General features: G+C 44.4%; 1 long non-coding RNA gene across 1 annotated transcript; it reads left to right on the top strand.

Annotated features, from left to right (window-relative positions):
* The first annotated feature begins 6440 nt into the window (after positions 1–6440).
* Positions 6441–15549, top strand: LOC134008471 (uncharacterized). The gene is made up of 3 exons (XR_009928129.1): positions 6441–6541; positions 15155–15271; positions 15400–15549. It is a non-coding gene; the product is annotated as an uncharacterized LOC134008471 (long non-coding RNA).
* Positions 15550–15815: the final 266 nt, after the last annotated feature.

Raw genomic sequence — 15815 nt, 5'->3', positions numbered from 1 at the left:
TGGTAAAACACAATTTGCAAATCTCACATAGACTTTTCAGCAAAACTCTAAACACATTCTCATTCTCAAAACTCCTTCTGCACTCTAATGCACATGTCATCCATACTGGTAAACACAAGTGGCAACAATCAAATACAAATAGAGAACACATGTCATTGATTAAACACAACCACTCAAAATTGATTTCACTTGATGTCAAATGATGTGACACAACCAATATAAGGCTGTTTTGAGAGCAAACAGGTTGTTGAAGGTGGGAAGGAGAAGGTCTGAGAATGGATGGAAGAAACTATGTGAGAGGACGAGGACGAGTGCGTATTCGAGGTGGGCGACGAGGAGGAAGAGGAGGAGGGCAAGTAAAAGGAAGAGGAGGACAAAGAGGAAGAGGAAGACAAAGAGTGGAAATATCGGATGAAATTAGAGCAACAGTCATTGACCATGTTATAGTCCATGGATTGACAATGAGGGAAGCAGGACTTAGAGTGCACCCCAATTTGAGCCGATTTTCTGTGTCCACCATAGTAAGGACATTCAGAGAAGAGAACAGGTACAGTATACTACTGTATTTTTGTAATTGCAGATTTACTGTACTACACTATTGCAGCTGTTTGAATAGACATTTGTAAAGTTCATCACTGTATGTATTGTACTGCATGAATATTTTTGGTAACTGCACATCTACTTTTTGTAGAACTACAAGGCTGCCACATGCAGGTGGAAGGACAGCTATATTTACTCCGGAGCAAGAGACCATTATAGTGGGCATGGTCCTTCCTTCGTCATACAAGACAACACACACTTCCAGGGAATCGACAGTGTGAGCATATCCACAATTGACCGTGTCCTCCATCGTAACAGCATACGAATGAAACAGGTATACCGAGTACCTTTTGAGCGCAACTCACAAAGGGTGAAAGAATTGCGAGCTCAGTATGTGCAAGTAAGTGTACATTCAGACACATTTACTGTAATCCAGATTGTCTACAGTACTGCCACATACTATGTGAATGACATTACTCTTCAGTACATACAATGTATGTGAATCAGAAGTGCATACGGTAGGCCTAATTGCACTCTACAATTTAACACTGTCTCTGTACGACTTACAAAATTCTACATACAGTGTATTGTATTCCTACACAGACAATATTTGACTTGGAATCCTTGGAGAGACCCCATGAGTTCATCTTTGTCGATGAAGCAGGCTTCAATCTAACGAAGAGGAGAAGGAGAGGCCGAAACACGATTGGACAGCGGGCCGTTGTTGAAGTCCCTGGTCAACGAGGTGGCAATGTCACAATCTGTGCTGCTATCAGCAACCATGGTGTTCTACATCACAATGTTACACTCGGGCCATATAACACCCAGCATCATATAACACCCAATCTAAGAGATATTTTATTTGAGCAGCGGGTTCAAGAGCAGCAGGGTCAAGAGCTAAATGAGAATGACATTCCCACCTATGTAATAGTGTTGGACAATGTCAGTTTCCACCGAGCTGCTCTGGTAAGGGAATGGTTCAACATCAATGGTCAGTTTATGACCTTGTACCTCCCTCCATACTCGCCTTTCCTGAATGCGATTGAGGAGTTTTTCTCCTCATGGAGTTGGAAAGTGTATGATAGACAACCCTACACCAGGGTAAATCTGCTGCAAGCCATGGAATTAGCCTGTGATGACATAGGTCAGGAATCATGTCAGGGCTGGATACGGCACACAAGAGGCTTCTTCCCCCGCTGCCTCAGGAGAGAAAATATTGCTTGTGATGTCGACGAGGTGCTCTGGCCTGACCCAGCCCAAAGACAAGAAGAAGCACATTGATGACATGATGACTCCTTTGATTTTTGTCCCTTTTTACTTTTACTGTAGTAGCGCATACTGTAGTAGGCCTACAGTGCATTGTAGGCTGAATAATGTACAATAAACAAGTTGTATGGCCCTCAACATTGTGCTTTCCATTTGTTACAGTAACAGTACTGACTGCTCAATAGATTTTGACTGGTTCATATCAACAAAGAACAAGAATGAGTTGTGAGTAGTGAGATGCAGGGTACCGTACTGTATAGGGGTACAAGGAGGAGAAAGAACCAACAAAAATGAGAGCAAAGCAGAGTAGTAATTGCTGATACATTTTTAGCTACTATACTGTAAGAGAACATGTTTTCGTTCATCAAAGACAATGACGGAAAAATATGAAATTTGTTTTGAGATAAAAAATGTACTTCTCCCTGAGAACTATATGTTTTGAACAATGTGTTTTCTATTTTTTGGTGTATTGTTTACTGACTGCTTGATAGTGTATATCATTTTGATCACTTTGTTTATGATTTGAGAGCAGTGTTTGATTTTGAGCACAGATAAAACTGTTTTGAGGCGAAAGTTTCATTTTGCAAGAGAATTCAGAGGTTTTGTAACTAGTGCTTGAAGATGAGGTTTTGTGTTTACAGTTTTGAGAAAATGGGTGACTGTTTCAAGAATGTGTTTTAGCAATTGTGAAAAACTGTAACTTGTTTCAAATGATGTGACTCAACCAATATAAGCCAGTTCAGAGAGCAAACAGGTTGTTGAAGATGGGAAAATATTGCTTGTGATGTCGACGAAGTGCTCTGGCCTGACCCAGCCCAAAGACAAGAAGAAGCACATTGATCACATGTTTACTCCTTAGATTTTTGTCCCTTTTACTGTAGTATTGTATACTGTAGTACAGTGCATTGTAGGCTGTATACTGTACAATGAACAAATTGTATGGCCCTGAACATTATGCTTTCCATTTGTTACAGTAACAGTACTGACTGCTCAATAGATTTTGACTGGTTGCAGGTTCATATCAACAAAGAACAAGAGTGAGTTGTGAGTAGTGAGATGCAGGGTACAGTACTGTATAGGGGTACAAGGAGGAGAAAGAACAAAAAAAATTGCAAAGAGCAAAGCAGAGTAGTAATTTCTGATACATTTTGAGCTACTATGATAGAACATGTTGTCGTTCATCAAAAGACAATGACGGATAAATATGAAATTTGTTTTGAGGTTACGTAAAAATGTACTTCTCCTTGAGAACTATATGTTTTGAACAATGTGTTTTCAATTTTTTTGTGTATTTAGTGACTGCTTGATAGTGTATATCATTTTTATCACTTTGTTTATGATTTGAGAGCAGTGTTTGATTTTGAGCACAGGTAAATCTGTTTTGAGGCGAAAGCTTGATTTTGAGCACAGGTAAAACTGTTTTGAGGCAAAAGTTTCATTTTGCAAGAGGATTCAGAGGTTTTGTAAATAGTGCTTGAAGATGAGGTTTTGTGTTTACAGTTTTGAGAAAATGGGTGACTGTTTCAAGAATGTGTTTTAGCAATTGTGAAAAACTGTAACATCAATGTAGTAGTATACTTGTAAATGTACTTTTTTAATACCTCTTTGGACAAAATTGGCCACTTTATAGTGTTGTTTAAAAGGATACTTTTAAGTATACTTTAAGTGTAAGAGAAGTAAAGTAAATATACTGTGAAGTATACGACAAGTGAACTAATCCTGTTAGTTTACTAGGTATATACTTCCAGCCCACTTTTTAGTTTATGAAAGTATACTTTAAGTATACTTCCAGTAAACTACTAGTTTGATAGTTTTATAGTATAGCAAGTACACTTACACGTTTTCTTAAAGTGAACTTAACATCATACTTACAGTTTACAATGTATGTTTGCACTTTAAAGTATACAGGTTTCAATTTAGGATACATTTTTTATACTTGAAATATACCTATAACTGTACTTTAAGTAGACTTGTTAACTACTACCAGTGGACAACACATAACAATTCACAAGACATACTCAGTATTAAGAAAATTTCACTGAGAAGCATAGACATCAATTCCACATTTAAAAATAAATACAAAATCTCGCTTTTGTGGTATAGTTGATGTTTCAGTAATTGTGTAATTGGTGATTCTAAAAGAAAATATTGGGCACTGGATTGATTCCATTCAGCTCACCAATGAACACTGCTGTATAACCCCAGAGGCCATTCTCCTTCCATAGGTTTGTCGAAAATGATACAAATTACTCAAAGCAGTGTACAGCCAGTTAGTTTGTAAAATGACAATATTGCAGACTCATGGAGTGAGGAGAAGGAGGAAAGGCCTCCGTCTCCCTTCAACAGTTTGGCACCAATATACCAATGACACAACGTCATTTGGCACAGCCGGGAATCGAACTGGCAACCTTCTGATTACTAGCCCGCTTCCCTAACCGCTCAGCCACCTGACTCCCTGACGTTAATATTACACAGGCCTAGACTATGACAAACAAAAAATAAAATACCTTCTGTATGCTGTACCTTTACTATTAGTGTGGAAGCATGTTGAGTCAAGTCATTCTCACCTCCATGGCCAACTGAAAATTCCCAGCGACATAAAGTTGGCTACAGAAGGCTTTCGTCGAGTAAACGCTGATGGGCTTAACCACCCCCCCCCTTTTTTTTTTTTTACTTCCCCTTGTTTGTTGTAGCTGCACAATCTTTTATTTTTTTCAGGTTTATCCATATTCGGAGTTTAATCTTTATTTCCACAGGTCAAATCGACTGCACAGCGTCACACATTTCCCTTATTGTCTTTTTTGTGTGAAAGAATTTAAGCATTTACTTAACGATGCCTACTGATGCCCTTGAGGGGGGGCTGTGATTGGATGATGTCGGTGATCATTTTCAAGTGTTGTGATCTGCACTGCTTCTATTGCTGTTGTAGGCTATCATTCAGTAGTTAGATCAGCATAGCAGTCAATAAACGGGACAAGGGAGGTCACGTATGGGACAAATCAATTAGGCCCAATGTAAGGGACGTCCCGGCTAATAGGCACAGTTGGCAACCCACCTGGTAGCCAGTTGGTTAATTAGCTCAATCAACTCATTTGATTACTGAACCTATCAGGCATTAATATCTGAGCAAATAACAGTATCTTCACTATCCATGACCTTAACAGTGGCAATTTACCAAAACATGCTAACTGCTCACCTTAACAAGCTAGGCCTGCGTTTCCCGAAAGCGTCGTAAGACAAAGTTGATCGTACAATCCATCGTACGATGAATCATAGTTTTACGGGCCGTTCCCAAAGACATCGTAGCTAAAGTGTCTATTGAAAATTAGTAGCTCTTGAAAGCGCATAGATTAGCCTACTCCTTGCGAGCATGTTTGGGAAACGCACATAAGAAATATCGATGGTTTCGTTTTTTCATCATTGCTACGATCCATCGTTATCGGGAAACGCAGCCCAGGCCTCGATCCTCAGGTTATTTAGCAAACGCTAGCCTAGTCTACTGTACTGTAGCTAATGACAACGGGCGGTTTTAGACTCTTTTTACGGGTGCTCAAGCACACCACCTGTTGATCTTTCTGATTGGCTGGTAGGTAGCATTAACTCGAGACAGCTATCAATGTAAAACTTTCCTCCATATGTGCCTCGTCCATTAACTATATATCCATTATAGCGGGACAAATTACGTTATTCCTTACTTCTCTTAGAAATACAAGGTTTTGCGTGAGAAATGGTTGAAATTTGTGAGTCTCACGGCAAATGTGTGAGACTTGAGAACCCTGTGACAATCAATTACAGGTTCAAAGCACAGGCACAAGCCTACCCAATTTGATCTAAGGCCTACCCAAAAATGAAAATATCTCAGCACATCGTAAAGTAAATAAGTAAAAAAACTGAAAAGATGCCTATCCATATTTTTCTAGGCCTAACTAAAAAGATTATTCTGTCTACTCCCCTTGTGTGCCTGTGCCAGTTTAATAATATATTGTGTCTCCGTGCTCCTTTACAGCATTGGTAGTTCGCTCCGCCAGTAAAACCAAAGGTGAAGTAGGCTAGTTAATTTAATGGTGCATATTAGGATCACAAGTTTAAAACGTAAGCAACTAAAATTGCTGAATGTTCTGACAGAGAATGTTGTGTCAAATTGTCTGACTGTGATTTAGAAAGTGTCTAGTTCTAGTTCCATCATCGTGTTAATAGTATTACAGTAGCTGACGTTTGCTAGCTACCTCAGATATTATCTGAGGTAGCTAGCTCTGTTGCACATTTGCCAGCTAAGGAGCTAACTGCTAATGCACTTCATTATTTTAGTTAGAGCTAAAGTAGTCTTATGCTGATAGAATTAGGCTTCATTAAATATTTAGTCAACAGTACATTTATGGACTGTAAATTGAAGCATGGGAATGAACCCTCACTCATTGGAAATGACTGTTTTTCCAGATGCATAGTCTCCATTTTGTGTCTCTTACGAAAGGAGCCAGGTTCAGGTGAGAGTAAGGAGAGAAAATGATGTTACTGCATTACCCACAGCAACCCAATATTATATTAGAATAGTGGTATACATTGATATGGGTCAATTTATAGGCCCAACCTCTTATCAGATTATACTGTTTGGTTTGACTTTTGGTTGACAGCACTAAGAGAGGAAGAGAGGAGGATAGAGAGGGAGAGAAGGAGATGGAGCTGGATGGAGTCAGCACACAGAGAGAGAGCAAGAACCGGATGAGAAAGTGGACAGGTAATCAAGACCATGTAGATGCTATGTGTTTTTTCTACATTAACCCTTGTGCTGCCTTCGGGTCACATGACCCAAAGGTTCATAACGAACCATCGTTGTGTTTACCCAATTTTACCCAATACAAAAACAAAAATAATTTTCTTTCAACCTTTGCAATGTGGGGGGTCTGAGACAGCCCAACGGTTCAAATAAAATGCTTCCCTTTGTTTTTCTATGCGGTACAGTTGTCGCAATACGACGGTGGGTCACAATGACTGATGGGTCAGAATGACCCGAAGAGAACACAAGGGTTAAATGTTTCCAGGAGTACATTTAGGCAACAAAGCTAAATTCTCCCAGAGAAGTAGAAAGAATGATTGGCAGAGATGTTTTAAGCCAAAATGGGACTACTGTTCCTTAGGGGAAGTTGCGTTGGGTTTGGGGTGAGGTGGGGTGGAGTGTCAAACCAATATTTATTTATTATTCATTTTCTTGTTAAATAATTGTATTGATAACTACAAAAAATTTATGTATTCATTGTTATCCAGTGAGTTTGTGATTTAGCAGGGGGGTTTAACACTTTTGCAAGGCACTGAAATGGTTGAAATGTGTGAGAAATACAAGGTGTTGCATGAGAAATGGCTGAAATGCGTCAGTCTCACGGCGAATGTGGGAGACTTGAGATCCCTGAATAATAAACTGTTATATATTGATAGCCTAACGTTATTTGGCTAAGTCATGCTAGTTACATATCGATAACATGCTACTCTAGCTTGCTAACTTGCATAAAAGGGAGATTAAAAATGACCATTTGGTTGCAGACAGAGAAGGACGAGATTGATTCCCGGGTAGCCGGTCAATGTCATCTGAATTTGATTCTCTGTAGGCTCAAACGTCTATGGCTGTGTTAATCCAATCCTGCTAGCATGCATTTTTGTTGTAGTTGTAGAGTTTTTGTTGAAGACAAATAACGCTACAATTTGACAGTTGAGAGAAAAGCAGCTTTCCCACGAGTGGGCGTGGTTTCAGCGACCTCAGCGGACACGCCCCCAGCGTTTGATGCCAAGATTTTGATAACTTATTTTAGTTACTTGCCGATTTTTTGAATCATTCAAATTCGTCTGGGTGGCTAGGAACACATTTTTCTGTGGTGTGACAAACTCAGAACACATATTTTATTGTCACTTTACAGGGACTTTAAGGTTGTTTTCCAGGACAAAGTTTTTCGCAAACAAAGTCTGGAAATAGGACAGGGATCAGTGACTGAAGCAGGACCTTGGATCTCACAGCCTTCATTCTAGCAAGGCATTATAATTGTGATTTAGGCTGGGTCACGCTACCTAGCACACACATAAACCAACCTGAAAGCGTACTCAAGCACACACACATATACACTTGATAAATTCTCCTACGCACCCCCACACACCCCACCTACAAACATCACCTCACATATACACGCACACACACACTTGATAGATTCTCCCACACGCCCAAACACACCACACATGCACACACACCTGCAAAACACTACCTCACTCACGCGAACGCACGCTTGATAAATTCTTCTAAACACTCGCGCACGCCGCATACACCTACGACGCGCCGCCTCACAAACACACATTCTCACACGTCACTCCGACAAGGGGGCGTCGAGGCGGCGGGGCATGAATCAGGATCACCATAAACGGAATTAAAAAGAATAAATACGTGGCTATCATAGAGCCAGAGTGATTTATGCACACTTTCGCCACGCTGGCTGAACAGCGCACCCCCAGAAATCAATATGTAATTATAGACATCCTACTCTGAGCTGCCCACCCACCCATCACCCCCACCCACCCACCCCCCCACCCCCCCACCCACCCATCCCCCCACAAAGGCCCGTTCACTAAAACCATCAAAACAAATACCACTGCAGGTGCTGCCAGGAGAGTTGAAATACTGATGCCTTCAAGAGAGTGTGTGTGTATAGGGAGGAGGGGGAGGGGGGGGGGGTATGACCGGGCATGTGTGAGTACGTATTTGTGTGTGTCGTGGGGTATGTTGTGTCTGACTGGGTATCTGTGAGTACGTATTTGTGTGTGTGTGTGAGGTAGGGGTATGTTGTGTACTCCTGGGCATGTGTGAGTATGTGTGTGTGTGTGTGTGAGGTAGGGGTATGTTGTGTACTCCTGGGCATGTGTGAGTATGTGTGTGTGTGTGTGAGGTAGGGGTATGTTGTGTACTCCTGGGCATGTGTGAGTATGTGTGTGTGTGTGAGGTAGGGGTATGTTGTGTACTCCTGGTCATGTGTGAGTATGTGTGTGTGTGTGAGGTAGGGGTATGTTGTGTACTCCTGGGCATGTGTGAGTATGTGTGTGTGTGTGAGGTAGGGGTATGTTGTGTACTCCTGGGCATGTGTGAGTATGTGTGTGTGTGTGTGAGGTAGGGGTATGTTGTATACTCCAGGGCATGTGTGAGTATGTGTGTGTGTGTGAGGTAGGGGTATGTTGTGTACTCCTGGGCATGTGTGAGTATGTGTGTGTGTGTGTGAGGTAGGGGTGTGTTGTGTACTCCTGGGCATGTGTGAGTATGTGTGTGTGTGTGTGAGGTAGGGGTATGTTGTGTACTCCTGGGCATGTGTGAGTATGTGTGTGTGTGTGTGAGGTAGGGGTATGTTGTGTACTCCTGGGCATGTGTGAGTATGTGTGTGTGTGTGTGAGGTAGGGGTATGTTGTGTACTCCTGGGCATGTGTGAGTATGTGTGTGTGTGTGTGAGGTAGGGGTATGTTGTGTACTCCTGGGCATGTGTGAGTATGTGTGTGTGTGTGTGTGAGGTAGGGGTATGTTGTGTACTCCTGGGCATGTGTGAGTATGTGTGTGTGTGTGTGAGGTAGGGGTATGTTGTGTACTCCTGGGCATGTGTGAGTATGTGTGTGTGTGTGTGAGGTAGGGGTATGTTGTGTACTCCTGGGCATGTGTGAGTATGTGTGTGTGTGTGTGAGGTAGGGGTATGTTGTGTACTCCTGGGCATGTGTGAGTATGTGTGTGTGTGTGTGAGGTAGGGGTATGTTGTGTACTCCTGGGCATGTGTGAGTATGTGTGTGTGTGTGTGAGGTAGGGGTATGTTGTGTACTCCTGGGCATGTGTGAGTATGTGTGTGTGTGTGTGAGGTAGGGGTATGTTGTGTACTCCTGGGCATGTGTGAGTATGTGTGTGTGTGTGTGAGGTAGGGGTATGTTGTGTACTCCTGGGCATGTGTGAGTATGTGTGTGTGTGTGTGAGGTAGGGGTATGTTGTGTACTCCTGGGCATGTGTGAGTATGTGTGTGTGTGTGTGAGGTAGGGGTATGTTGTGTACTCCTGGGCATGTGTGAGTATGTGTGTGTGTGTGAGGTAGGGGTATGTTGTGTACTCCTGGGCATGTGTGAGTATGTGTGTGTGTGTGTGAGGTAGGGGTATGTTGTGTACTCCTGGGCATGTGTGAGTATGTGTGTGTGTGTGTTGGGCCTGCGCCAGGGTGTACAGGTGGTGTCGTTTCTCACCGTCTCTGAGGCCTCGCCAGGATGGGGTGACACTCACAGAAGCCACCTGAAGAAATCTGCGATCACATGTTCGTGAGTCACGCCAGAGTTCACAGGGACTGGGGCGCTCAGACAATGGCAGAAGTAACAGACTGGACATGGGGATATTTTGGCATTGCCCCCCTACATCGACCTTTCCAACATCGTCGGCCATTTTGATTGCGCCAAATCCAGTGTGTGGGTGTATGAAAGCATTGGCTTGTGAGCTGCCATGTGGGTCCACAAAAGAGTGAGTGTGTGGACGTGCTCGCATCTATGTGTGTGTCAATATGTATGTGTGTGTACACTGGAGGCGTACAGCCTCTGTGAGCTGTCCGTGTGATGAACAACTGGATGTTTTGGAGCCCTGTTCAAAGCTCTGCACCGGCTCCCAGCTAAATCAATGGGCTAAGCATTCAATGTCTGGCCACACCAAGGCTGCTGCGGGTCCCCTTATCTGGCCCTGTAGTTTAACGCTGACCCCCTCACAGGTAATCGTGAACAACGCCATCCATCTCCCCCCCCCTGCCATGCAACCTCCCCTACCTTTCTGTTTCTCTCCCTGTACCTCTCTCTCTCTCTCTCGACCTCTGTTCATTGTTGTGGGTCTTCTCGGTCTTTTTCCGGAATCTTTGAGCTCTCGCTCTGTCTTTCTCTCTCTTTTTGAGTCATGGATGTTTTCCGTTCTCTTTGACCGGCCAGCTCGTTTTCTTTTCCATTTCCTTTTCTATAAAGGTAGCTCAATTTCCTCTACTGCCTGTCTGCCTGCCTGTTTGTCTGTGCTTCTGTCTGTCTGTCTGTCTGTCTGTCTGTCTGTCTGTCTGTCTGTCTGTCCTTCTGTCTGCCCTCCTGCCTTCCTGCCTGATCATCTGTCTCTGTCTTTCTGTGCCTGCTCTCATCTTAATCTCTGTCTTTCTTCCTCGCCCCCTCCCCTCCCACCCCTTCCCTCCATCCTTCTGGGTGCCACTGGGTCTGACCACAAGAGATGAAAAAACATGGGTCTGGTGAAATTGACGCCCACACATCATTGCCTATCAATAGAACCTCAATGAGGTCTGAAATGATTGGGAGCCGGTGCTGTCTTGGTTTGGTGCCCTGCAGTCCCCTCAGGCTTCCCTACTTGATTCGACCGGACCTCCGTAGGTACTAAATGCTGAATAAGACTGAGTTTTCTATTTCATTTGGGGAATACAGTATATTCGATGTTTCCTGTACGTGAATCGCATGTGAGGGATAGAATCTGGTGTCCCGATGGGATTGGACAAAGCGGAACGTTTTCTGAAGGTTTTGAAAGAAAGGGTCGAATAAAAAAACACAATACTGTTGAATTGATTTTGATGTGAGTTGCTGTGAAATGTGATGTGCTGTATTGAATGAGCTGTAAATGTACATCCACATGACCTTGTTGGGTGGCAGGATGTTTGGTGAAGTCTGCATGTAGGAAAGTAAGGCAACACAACAGCTGGGAACACCTGGCCTCCTGACGCCCTTTTTCTTGCACCCTCCTTTCTCCTCTCTTCTCCTCTCTTCCACCCTCGAATCCCTACCTTCTCTCCTCCTCTCTCCCACCCTCTATACGTCACCTCTCTTCTCCATCCCCTCCCTTCTCTCCCTCCGCTCCTCTCGTCCACTCCCCTGACCCTCTCCTCTCTCTTCTCTCTTGTCTCCTCTCTCTTCCACCCTTCATCCCTCTCTTTCCTCCCCTCTTGCCCTCCTCTTCCTCCTTCCATTTCTCCCCTTTCTCTTAGCCTTTTTCTTCCTCCCTCCAACCCCCGTCTTCTTCGACAAGCTACCTCAAGCTGCCCGGGGGAAGGCTGGTCATGTGGACTTCTCAGAAAGGCTAGGTGAGAGATAGCATCTGAAAATAGCAACGGAGACAGAGAAAAAGGAAGATAGACGCTCTATCAGCCGCCACACACCGGCCCTGGCAGTAATCCCTCCTTCAATGCTCTGTTTGCCTAACTGTGAGAGAATGGGGAAAGAGGGGGCGAGAGAAGGGGTGGAGAGAAGGGATAGAAAGATGGGGGCAAAAGAGAAATGGATGGGAGGAGGCCAGAGAGATGAGAGACAATGTTAGGGAGGAACAGAAACCGAGTGACATGAAAAGAAACAAAAACGTGAGGGAGGGAGCGAGTACGAGCGACAGAGTTGGAAGAAGAGAGAATTCCTGCAGGAGAGGGGAAGCATTCTGTCAATAAAGAGTGGGAAGAAGAGGGAAAGAGGTGGAACAATGTTCGAGAGAAGGGGGGGGGGGGGGGAGTCAGACAGAGAAAACTAGGGGAGAGAGTAATTGAGAGCCGCGTTGTAATTTTCAGATGTGGTCCGCTGATAAAGGCGTGATATTCCTGCTGATTAGAGCACCACAGTCCCCTGGTGAAAATGGAGGAAGGGATGGAGGAAAAGAGGGAGGAAGGGAAAGGGGGTGGGGAGTGGAGAAGTGGCCCTGTCACTGGCGGGCAGCATTGGCATTTAGGATTCATTACAGTCTACTCTGGCTGTTTCTGTTGGGGGGTGGATGGGGGTGACCTAGCCAGCACCCTGATATATGATAGCTGCGTTTTTGCTCCGAAATTCTGCCAGCCCAAAGTAATTTGGTATTTAGTAAGTGATGTTTATCTACCCTCTCTCTCTCTCTCTTTCTCTCTCTCTCTCTCTCTCTCTCTCTCTCTCTCTCTCTCTCTCTCGCTCTCTTTCTTTCTCTCTCTCTTTTCCCCAGATCCTTTCGCACAGTAGTTGTGCACTGGGTTATGGGAGTTAAACATGAATGTGGTCCTGTGTGTGTGTGTGTGTGCTTGTTTGTTTTCGAACTCTCACAATTCGTATTACTATTTCACCCACACACACACCACCACCAGCCGCAGTGAGAGGAGCCCATTGGGGTATTTTCCAATAAGACCCAAGGCACTTTTACGCCATCCATCCAATAGACTCATATTGGACGCAGCATTAGTCCAGTGTTCTGGGCCCCCAGTGCACCACATGTCTCATCCACCAACCCATCCCTCCATCTATCAACCCATCCCTCCATCTCTCACCCACCAATCCATCCCTCCATCTTTCATTCAACAATCGATCCCTCCATCTCTCATTTACCAACCCATCCCTCCATCTCTCATTTACCAACCCATCCCTCCATCTATCAGCCCATCCCTCCATTTCTCATTTACCAACCCATCCCTCCATCTCTCATTTACCAACCCATCCCTCCATCTATCAACCCATCCCTCCATCTTTCATTCAACAATCCATCTCTCATCCAACAACCCATCTCTCTACCTCTCATCCACCAACCTGTCCCTCCATCTCTCGTTCACACTCTCTTCCCCTCAGGAGAGAAGACAAACCCGACCCCACATGCTCAAACCATGAAACCCTGCTGGTCGTGCCGACAAATGTGTGAGAGCATGGTAGGTGTGCACCTGCATGTTCTTCTTTGTGTGTGTGTGTGTGTGTGTGTGTCAGATCTCAATTTTTCATCCAGGAAGCTGGATGAAAGTTTCATGAGGGGATGAGGATGCCCATAGGGGATAACACGGGCACAATGAAATGCAAAGATTGAACTTTCTCCTGGAGGTCTGTCGGGGTGAGGGAATGAAGGCAGTGGGAGAGGTGGGAGAGGGGAGGGGGGGAGAGAGAGAGAGGGAAATGTGAGGGGGTTGTTGGTGCCCTCCGCACGTCGGATGTCTCCGTCGTTTTGGTCGTTCTCTCCTCCCTAACTTCACTCCCCCCCCCCCCCTGAACCCTTCCCCCACCCCCCACACACACTCTGGTTTTATCTCTCCATTTGCCTCATTTCTCTTTGGCAGTCTCTTACCCTCTCTCTCTGCCTTCCTTCTTTCCCACCCCCCGAACACACTATCTAACTTTTCACTCCCCGCCATCATCTCAACCATCCTCCTTTTCCTCCCATCCTTTTTGTCACCATCCCTCCATCACACCGTATCTTTCTATGTGGAAGGCCTGGGGACCAGAGCTGTCACAACGTGCCACGGAGGGGCGAGAGGGCTGGACTCAACGAACGTCCCCGAGTCACCCTCTTTCTCTCTCTCTCTCTTTCTCCCTTTCTTTTCGACATTGCCTCGTCTCTTTCCCGTTGTCGGGTTCTCATATCTCTTTCTCTCTGTCTCGAACCATCTCTTTATACATCTTTCTGTCGGCCCATTCTCTCTTCCTCTCTTTTTACTCCCCTCAAATCTACCGAAACCCAAACCTCTCCTTTTGACCTTTATTTTCCTAGTCTCTCTCCCTCTCTTTCTCTATTTCCATCCTTCTTTCCGCACGGTGATCGATGAGCTGCGTTCAGAGACAGAGCGGCACCACGTCGTTTTTGTTTGTCCCCGTTACGCACGGCTGCGGAATGACAGCTGGGACCGAAACCGCGGTTCTGCTGGGTGTCTCGGCTGGCACCGTCTGGGAAGTTTGGGGTGACTGGAATTGTTTGGTTTGTCTCTCATCTTTTGTTCTGCCGAGACAAAGGACGGTTTTGTCAACCACCGGGGCGCTGGGGATACAAATGAATTCTATTGGTTAGCCAGATCCGTACAGGGAGTTGGAGGAATTTGAAATATTACTGTACGTGTTTCTACTAGCGAACTTGATGACATGCAAATTGGATTTGGCTGGAGAGAACATGACAGTTGGTGGAGACGGGGAGGATATTGTCTGTGTGTGTGTGAGTGTATTTGTGTGTGTTTGCATGTGCCAATCCCTGTTGTGTTATTTTACCGACTTGTGTGTGTACGTGCACATGTGTGTGTGTTTGTGTGTATCTGTGGGTGGGTCTAAACACACATATGTGAAAGGTGGGGGGAGGGGAAAAGAATATAAGAAAAATTGTGAGGCATCAGCAGAAACACACACAGAAATGTTTTCGATCTGTGTGCCAGAACCCAGGAAATGAGAGCAGTCTGATATCCCCTTCTCATCTTGTAATGACATCTACTTTATTTAAAAGACATTAAGTGCCCATAATTCATAAAGCCTCACCAGTTTTTTTTATTACCCGCCATGCACCCGGGACAGGAAATACAAGGTTCACATGTTATTGCGCATTGCAAAGTCAAGACTGCTAACCTTGAGGTTGCATTGGGTAGGAATTGGAGAAAATGGAGAGATGGGAGGAGAAGAAGAAAACAGGAAATGAAGATGAAGAAGACGTGCATTTTGAATTGTTGGTTTGCTTTTTTCACCAAAAACGAGTTATTTTGAATGTAGGTTTCGCACAACTATTAAAAATAGATACTGTATGTAATGTATATAAGGATGGGGTGTTGGAAAGGGAGTTCGTTTATTTATAAAGAATATTGATGTTGTTGTTTTTTAACACAAGTACCTTCAGGAAGTAATGTATTTGATTTCAGCAGGATAGGTGCATCTCATGGACAGAACTAGATCACTCAACACAGCTTCTATCATCATCTCATCATTGTCATCCTCATGAAAAATAAAACACAGTTTCAAGCTCGAAAACAAGACGTGGCGTGTTGGTTTCGTGGAGCCAGGCTAATAGATAATGTATTATGTTACGTGCTAGTACTTCCTAGTCAACCTGCCCGTGACATTAGCATAAACGCTGGTGTGGTACAAACTTAAGTGTTCTGTTCATGTTGCAGGCACACACTGTATTATACACATGATAAAAGAAAGAGAGAGAGAGAGGGAGGGAAAGGGGAGAGAGGCAGTGAAAGGAGTGGAAAGGGGGCAGAAAGACAGCGGTAAAAGGAAAGTGACAGCAGGAGGAGGGAGATACGGGGG

This window comes from Osmerus eperlanus, chromosome 22 (genome assembly GCF_963692335.1).
Source record: "Osmerus eperlanus chromosome 22, fOsmEpe2.1, whole genome shotgun sequence".
Taxonomy (NCBI): Eukaryota; Metazoa; Chordata; class Actinopteri; order Osmeriformes; family Osmeridae; genus Osmerus; species Osmerus eperlanus.
The sequence above is the reverse complement of the archived record's forward strand: the minus strand, read 5'-3'. Positions and strand labels throughout refer to the sequence as shown.